The sequence below is a fragment of the Miniopterus schreibersii genome, assembly GCF_964146895.1.
Source record: "Miniopterus schreibersii genome assembly, chromosome: 19".
In the NCBI taxonomy this organism is placed as follows: domain Eukaryota; kingdom Metazoa; phylum Chordata; class Mammalia; order Chiroptera; family Miniopteridae; genus Miniopterus; species Miniopterus schreibersii.
In genome coordinates, this window is record NC_138119.1 from 39,970,458 (window position 1) to 39,979,549 (window position 9,092).

A 9,092-nucleotide genomic window follows, 5' to 3' on the forward strand; every position below is an offset into this window, starting at 1 on the left:
AGCAGTGGAGGGTTGCCTGATCCTCTGCTTGGGGATCCCAGACGAGCCCCCAAATGTTATGTCCGAGAATCAGATCCTCTATGCGGAGGAAAGACAATCACTCCACAGCTGATAATGTAACAGCAAAGGGCCTTTTATTCCAGCTAGCTGGGGTTCGGTCGTATCCAATGCAGTGGAATTCTGACTCGAACCCTGATCTAAATTTACAACAAGCTTATATAGGGCTACAGTGAGCAAGCAATCATTGTCCTTACAAGGGCTATAAATTCTTTAGGAAGGGTGGGCTTAGGATGTTTCTCAACCACAGGCGCCTGAAGCTTGAGTGCACCTTGTATTTGTCAAACCCACCAATTTAACTTAATTCCTGGAACTGCCTCCACCCTCTGCAGTTTACTGAGTCACTCATGGACGCCTTTTGTCCTGCCCCGGGGCCTAGGGGTCTGCCTCTGACTTGGTGGGTCCTCACACCTTCTACTCTCTCTAAAATCAATGGAAAAAATATCCTTGGGTGAGTATCAACAACTCCCCCCCCAAAAAAACAATAAATAAATAAGTAATAAAAATAAAAACCACTCTGCAGCCCTGGCAGGTGTGGCTCAGCTGGTTCAGCATCATGCTAGGCACTGAAAGGTCTTCACATGTTTGTGACACAAATATTCCAACAATTAATGGGAACATTTGAGAGTCCTCTAGGAAACTTTATCCATGTCACTTTAGGATACATTTCATTCTTCAGAGGAAACCTCACTCCTTTCTTTAAAATGGTCTGGTTTATTTCAAATCTTTTTCTCTCCAATTTTTCTCAAAAGAATATACAACATTACCATTCCAAATTAAACAATACTTGAAGGAAAAGGTCAGCAAACAACAAAGGAACTCTGAAGGAGTTGGGTAGCAAGCTTCCCAGAATCGCAGATGTCTCCTTGAAAAGAGGGAAACATTTCTGCCAAGAATTGAAAACAGATCCTTATGTTCTGGGAGGCTTGCCCCCGGGAGAGTTGTGGCCTTGGGGAAAATGTTAAGCATATAGCTCAGAACAAAGCCACTTGTTCTTGCACATTTTATGGTTTCTACTGATCACTGTCTCTCACACCTGTCTTTCTGTAGCTCACAATAAAAATCGCTGGATGGTGAGGGGGGTTGTTGCAGCTCCTCCAGAGCCTCAACCCTCTGCATCTCCACCTAAATTCTACATTCTCTGTCTCTCGAGTTTCTTCACATCTCGGAAGCACAATTGACGCAGCGAGCAGGGTCCACAGCGACGGTCTCGGTAAGTCACGGGAACCGGAGAGGGATACATGCGCTAGAGGAAAGCGACGCTCCTGGGAAAAAGGGGGCAGAGTCCTGGGGACTCCCCATCCACCGAAACACAGTATACGAGGTTGTTACAGAGCTTGCTGGCGAGCTCTGGGGTAAAAGTGAAAGAGAAACAGTTTAAAGAGTTATTCATGGCGGTAAAAAGACATTGTTATTGGTTTCAACCGAAAGGTAAAGCACAATTAAATCTAAAAGTGTGGAGACAAGTTATGCGGGCTCTTAGAAGAGCACAGCAGTTAGGGGACCCTATTCCTATGGGGGGTATGGTCATTATGCAATTTAATCTCCACAGCAATTGCCCCATTTCAGTCGGACTCTGAACACAGCACAGATTATGAGAGGCCTGGTTTTGATAGAGAACATAGAGGTTATGAGTCCGTGGGGCCCGAGAGGCGCCCTCTTCCGCCCTCACCAGGAGGGAAGAGACAGGACAGGAAGGGGCCTGAAATATTAGGGGAGGAGTTTACATCAGACTCGGAGTCTGACTCCTGGGATGAGGAATTCGACCATGATTGGGATATTTACCGCATCCTTACGGCTCAAATCCAGCAACTTGCTGAACGGGTAGATGCTCTGCAAATTCCAACCAGGGGAAAACAACCTGATAAGAGCAGAAATTATTAAGTCCTCCTGAACTGGGAATTAAGGCCGGACTTTCTTCACGCCCTCTCCTGAAACCAAGTGCTCCTCCTCTTCCATTTTCTCAAATGCCTGTTGGACCTGTAAGATTTGCTTTCCCTATTGAACTGAAAAATCTAACAGTTCAAAAGTTATTGAATGACCAAGAGGGAATTCCTGCTACTGGGGAGAGTGATGATTTCTTACAGCTCATAGGTTTTCCTATTACTAGACAAAGGTTCAGGCTACAACCCAACTTTCCTCAGGGAGGAATGAATGTTAACTTTATGCCCTTTGAATATAAGGGTTTCAAAGCATTTAAAGAGGCCATTTCTAGCTATAGAATGCATTCCAGCTATGTTACTGGCTTGCTTAATAATTTTGCTACAGAACCTAAGCTTATTCCAACACATTGGGAGACATTAGCAAGGACTGTTTTAGAACCAGGAGAATATCTACAATTCAAAACATGGTGGAAACAGGAGGCAGATCATATTGCTTGAGTCAATGCACAGCAAAATCCCCCCAGACCAACTATGGAGGAATTAATGGGTACGGGACAACATAGCTCTTTGCAACAACGAGCTCAGCTAGATGATCCTGCTTTAGTGCAGATTCGAGGAGTCTGTCTGCATGCTTGGAATAGAGTTGAGCCCCCCAGTTCTAATCCTTTGTCATTTACAAAACTGGTTCAGAGTATTAATGAGCCTTATACTGATTTTTTATCACGACTTAGAAAGGCTGTTAATTGGGCTGTAGCAGACCCCAATGTGCAAGACATTTTGCTGAGAACATTATCTTATGAAAATGCTAACTCTGAATGTCAAAAGGCTCTTCGCCCTCTTAAGGTGCAAGGGGCCCCTCTAGATGAATATATAAAAGCTTGTCATGATATTGGTTCGCCATCTCATCATGCATATCTATTAGCTAGTGCTTTGAAGGATGGCTTGCAAGGCAGCACTCAAAAATGTTACAATTGTGGGAAACCTGGACATTTTCATAAAGATTGCAAGAAAAATAAAGATGGAAAGAATGGAAATGGAAATAGAGCTAGTAATCTGCCTCCATCCAAAAATCTGCCCACTGGGTTGTTCAGGAGATGTGGAAAAGGCTTTCACTGGAAAAATGAATGTTGATCTAAAAGGGATAAACAAGGGAATGTCCTGTCAAGAAACTACAGATCAGGCCCCAAGACCCAGGGCCCTGGGGAAAACAATGTGGCCTTTCAACAATGCCAATCTCAAGGGGAAATCAATTACTCCTCCATGCCCACACCAATGTTTCAGAACTAATGCATGCTACCCAGGGGAGTGCTGCACTGGACCTTCCTAGTGTGCACAGTGTTACACTAGCCCCGGGTGCAAGAGTTCAGAAGTTTTATACCAATGTGTTTGGGCCTATTCCTGAAAATACTGTAGGACTATTGTTAGGTAGAAGTAGTTTGACAACACAGGGAATCTTAGTGCACACTGGAATTATTGATTCAGACTATTTAGGTGAAATCTTGGTCATGATCAGTGTATCCAAAACTATTAATATTGATGCAGGGCAAAGGATTGCACAATTGCTTGTATTACCATATATTAAAGGGAAAGTGGCACCACTCCAAAGACAAGGAGAGTTTGGAAGCACAGGCAAACAGATTTTCTGGCATACTGTAATTAATGATATACATCCCAAAATGGAATTGAAGGTAAATAATAGGGAATTTGAAGAACTGTTGGACACAGGAGCAGATGTGTCTATTATAGCTTATCAGAATTGGCCGAAAGAATGGCCTTTGCAAACGGTTAGGGCTCAATTTACTGGAATCGGCACACTAACCAATGTATATCAAAGTACTAAAGAATTACAGTGTGTTGGGCCAGAGGGACAGATAGGACATTGTCAATTTTATGTGGCTGAGATTCCTTTAAATTTGTGGGGAAGAGATTTGTTGACTCAATGGGGAGCCACTTTAGAGATTCCTACTATATCTAAATCTGAAAGACAGTTCATGCTCAATTGTCATGGTTCTGCAGCCAGAATAGCATTTCCAAAGTTAGAGCAGGGGCCCCTGTACAGCGCTTCGCTTTACAACTCACCTGGAAAATGGAACAACCCATCTGGGTGGAACAGTGGCCCCTTCATCAAGAGAAATTAGAAGCGCTGCATGACTTAGTACAGGAACAATTACAAGCTGAACATATTGAGCCTTCCTCTAGTCCATGGAATTCCCCTGTGTTTGTGATAAAAAAGAAATCTGGAAAATGGAGAATGTTGACTGATCTTAGAAAAGTTAATGAGTGTATTCAACCCATGGGTCCTTTATAGCCAGGAACACCTTCACCAGCTTTAATTCCACAAAAATGGAGTATCAATATTGTAGATCTAAAAGATTGTTTCTTTATGATTCCCTTGCATCCCAAAGATAGAAAAAAATTTGCCTTTACCATCCCTACACTCAATAACGGGATGCCTACTGAGAGATATCAATGGAGGGTTTTGCCACAAGGCATGTTAAATAGCCCTACTATGCGTCAACAATTTGTGCACCAACCCCTACAAAAAATCAGAAAAGCTTATCCTGATAGTTAATTGAGTCTACTACTATCATGCCTCAAAAGGTGACCATTAGAAGAGATAGTCTAAAAACGCTCAATGATTACCAAAAATTATTAGGAGATATCAGTTGGCTACGACCATACTTAGGGATCCCTACATATACATTGACTCATCTCTTTCGAACTTTAGAAGGCCCACTAGAACTAGATAGTCCATGGGAATTAACCCATGAAGCAGAAACGGAATTAAAATGGATTGAAGGGCATGTTCAAAGGGCTCAGATACATCGCATAGAGTCAATGAAAAATTTCCAGTTGCTGATATTTCACACCCCACATACTCCTACAGGATTGTTAGTACAAGCTATGAATGTTATTGAATGGGTATTTCTGCCACATCGTAGTCAGAAGAAAATGGAAGAGTATAGTTCAAAAATATGTTATATAATTATCCAAGGTCACAATCGTTTAAGAAATTTAACTGGGAGGGACCCTGATGTAATTATTGTGCCATTCAATAATGCACAAATTCTAACAATGTGGCAATTAAATGAAGATTGGTAAACTGCCTTGTCTGATTTTCTTGGAAAAATTTCTAATCACTATCTCAAAGACAAATTATTTCAATTTCTAAAGAAAACACAATGGATATTATCTACTATAGTTCAAAAGGAACCCGGTAAGGGACCTATATTTTATACAGATGCTAATAAGGCTGGAATGATTGGGTATTCTGGGGAAAATATTTCCTGAGTAGTAAAGACTTCTCTAACCTCTGTCCAGCAGGTGGAGATATCAGCCATTATCCTATTACTGCAAGAGCAAGAACAAACACTTAATATAGTTACTGTCTCTCAGTATGCTGAACTCACAGTTAAACATATAGAAACAGTCACTATTATTGAGGATTCCTCACCAATTAATTTGTTATTTTTGCAACTACAGCAGTTAATTTGTGCACGTAAATGCCCGATCTATACCACCCATATAAGGGACACACACAACTTCCTGGACCAATTGATTGCATCAGTTTTAAAAGCCACAAAGGCTCATGCTTTACATCACCAGAATGCAAGGGCCTCAAAAGATGATTATCATATTTCCTGGAGGCAGGCTCATCATATTCTGAATTATTACCCTATCTGTACACAAATCCAAGGGCCTCGAATGCCAGAAGGGGTAAATCCTTGAGGCATTGCTAGTAATGATTTATGGCAAATGGATGTAACACATTTGTCTGAGTTTGGAGAGTTGCAATGTATACATCATTCTAGATACTTATTCTGGATTAACTTGGGCAACCCCCTTACCTAATGAAAGCTGATGCTGTTATAACACATCTTCTTGAGGTATTTGCAGTGATGGGTCTTCCTAAAGCCATTAAGACAGACAATGGACCTGCATACCTGACAGGCAAAACGCAACACTTCTTTTCTGAATATCATAAACAACATGTCACAGGCATTCCTTATAATCCACAGGAGCAAGCAATTATGGAATGAGCTAACAGAACCCTCAAGGAGATGCTGCAAAAACAAAAAGGGGGAATAGGGACTCAGTCACCTAGACAGAATTGCAAGAGCTCTTTTTACTATCAATTTTTTGAATAAAGACACTCAGGGTGCTACTGCAGCTGAGAAACATTGGACTCGTGAGAGTTCTTCAGAGGTACATCAACCTGTGTATGTTAGAGATGTTCTTAGGAATACCTGAATCACTGCTGAAGTTTTGCGGTGGGGCCGTGGTTATGCTTATGTTTCCACAGGTCAACAGAAGTATTGGACGCCTGTAAGGAAAATCAAAATTAGACATGAGCAAGAGAAGGAGGCGTGAATTTGACAACTTAACTTGAACCATGCAGAAGTTAGATCTTCGTGCACAAACCATCACTGTCCCTTTGCCTCAAACACAAAGGGCTACGGTTCCTACTTGGGGCCAACCAAAGAAGATGAATCAGAAAGCTGAACAAGTGTTGCACGAGGCTGGACAGCCAGTGAATGCAACGGCCCTTTTCCTTGCCGTGCTCGCTGTTATTTCCACACAGGTAACGCCTATCCAAGCAGAAAACCACACTTACTGGGCACACGTCCCTAATCCACCCCTAACGGGAGTAGGGTGGTGGGATTCTACTGTTCCTATTTATACTAATGAAACATCGTGGATGCCAGGACCTTTTGATACTCGAGGTCCAATAGCTCCTCATGGAGAGGGGGTGATTATTCCCTTTTATGAAGTAGGAGTAGAGGGTCTACCCATATGCATAGGAGTTTCTGAGCATTGCTTAAAAGTTCAGACTGCTGCCTGGGTGTCTATAGTCCAAAATTCTACTAGGAAAGATGAAAAATCAAGGAAATTATTTTTACTCCAGGGAAAGACTTTTAGCAGCAACACCAGCAGCAGCAGCCCGCCCTCTCCTGAATGGCCACCGTGCCGGACCACCACGGCAACATCTTTGAGCGATTGGGTACGTTGGGAACAATGTAGAGGTGAAGTAGCTCGGGTTCTTATTAATACTTCCTTTGGGAGTGTCATTGACTGGAGCCCTCATGGTTCTGCCCGAGCGAAGGGTCAAAGTTCAGACTTACAGTGGCTGTGGCATTCTGATGGCCAGGGTGATGGCGCCATCCAGTGGCTTGGGGGGCATGTCTGCGAGTGCTCCACATCTAATCGGTGGGCCCTCTCAGTCCCACCTATGGAAACTGATGAATGCATTAAACCCTATGCTTGGAATGGGAATATATGGCAAAACATTAGGACTAATCAAACTCAGTTACAATTTACAAGGAACTTGACGCGTTGGACACAGGCTTGTGTCCGATTGCCATACCTTATAATGATCGGGCAGGTATTATGGAATTCTACTAACTATACTCTGACTTGTCATAATTGTTCTTTTTATGCATGTGTGAATTTCTCCACCCCCTTTAATAGTTCTTTACAGGACATTTATCTGCTGAAAGCACGTTCTGGGATATGGATACCGGTCCAATTGTCCCATCCTTGGCAAGATTCTCCAACCATGATGTTGTTTCAACAGTTGGTAGAATATCTGAAAAGAGGCAAAAGAATGATTGGCATGATTATTGCCCTTATCATGGGGCTTATAGCTCTCACTGCCACTGCAGCTACGGCTGGAGTAGCCTTGCACCAAAGCGTGCAAACTGCACATTATATACAGCAATGGCACACTAACTCTGAGCAGTTACGGACATCTCAGAGGTGGATTCACTCAGAAATTAATGCTAGACTAGGAGATTTAGAACAAGCTGTAGTTATGTTAGGAGATCAAATAGTTAGTTTACAATGTCAGATGGATCTTAAATGTGATTGGATCACATCTACCTTTTGTGTCACTCCTGTTCCTTGGAATCAAACACACTTTCCTTGGTCTATAGTACAAAAACATATTTCTACTACTTTTCAAAATCAACTACAACTAGTTTCTGGGACTGATTTAATACAAGGGCTGCAGGAAGGCTTACAAAAATTGAATCCTCTTAATAGTCTTAAAGCATTAGGAGGAGGTATGGCTGGAATTTTCATTTGCTGTTGTGTTGCTTTTTGTCTCCTACACATAGTCTGGAGAGGAGCTCGCCGATCACAAAACTTAATCACCAAAGGACAGCAGAAAGCAGCTGCCTTCTCTATCCTGCTTCAGCAAATTCAGCAAAAACAAAAAGGGGGGAATGTAGGAAAAGATCAGCAAACAACAAACGAACTCTGAAGGAGTTGGTTAGCAAGCTTCCCAGAATCGCAGATGTCCCCTTGAAAGGCGGGAAACATTTCTGCTAGGAACTGAAAACAGATCCTTATCGTTCCGAGAAGCTTGACCCCAGGAGAGTTATGACCTTAAGGAAAATGTTAAGCATACAGCTCTCAGAACAAAGCCACCTGTTTTTGCACCTTTTATGGCTTCTACTGATCACTGTCTCTCACACCTGTCTTTCTGTAGCTCACAATAAAAATCGCTGGATGGTGAGGGGGGTTGTTGCAGCTCCTCCAGAGCCTCAGTCCTCCGCATCTCCACCTAAATTCTACATTCTCCGTGTCTCGAGTTTCTTCGCGTCCTGCGAGCACAACAATTACTTATTTTATATATTTATTTGATGCATGGTTGCCGGAGCCCGCCAGCACATTCGAACGGTCCTGAGGAAGGGGTGAGGATGAAGAAAAGACAGACACAAAAAAGATGGGATCGGGAGGGCTGAGCTCGTGCCTGCTGCCAACTGCCAGCCCCGAGTTTATTTTCCAAGCTCTTTTTATTCCGGTGCTGTTGTTTTTGCTGAACAGCACCCGGTCCTGTTTTCTTCCCCCTTGCCCGATACAAAGTAACTCCTTTAAGGCCCTACGACTGCTCTTTCTGAGTAAACATCCTGCCTCCTGCAGGAGCTCAGACCTTGGTAACTACCTTTGCCTCGGCTTCTAATAGGAACTTTTTGGGGAGGCTTAAGTCCTTGGCGTGGTATGTGGCTTGACTGTCCCTTAACCCTTCAGGCCGGGGCCAGCTTCCTAATAAGCCTTTCTAGAATTTATGGCCACAAGCTAAATTAGTATCACCTTGGTGCCTCAAGGACTGGGTCAGGGAGCAGGAGAGCACATCTGCAGCTCACCCAG

General features: G+C 43.0%; 1 long non-coding RNA gene across 1 annotated transcript in view; it reads left to right on the forward strand.

Annotated features, from left to right (window-relative positions):
- Window positions 1-8,514, forward strand: part of LOC308549037 — a 33,315-nt gene extending 24,801 nt beyond the window's left edge. Inside the window, exons 2-5 of the long non-coding RNA XR_013997702.1 lie at window positions 1,108-1,270; window positions 6,244-6,522; window positions 6,847-6,942; window positions 8,057-8,514. This is a non-coding gene — a long non-coding RNA (uncharacterized lncRNA). The remainder of the gene's footprint in view (window positions 1-1,107; window positions 1,271-6,243; window positions 6,523-6,846; window positions 6,943-8,056) is intronic.
- Window positions 8,515-9,092: the final 578 nt, after the last annotated feature.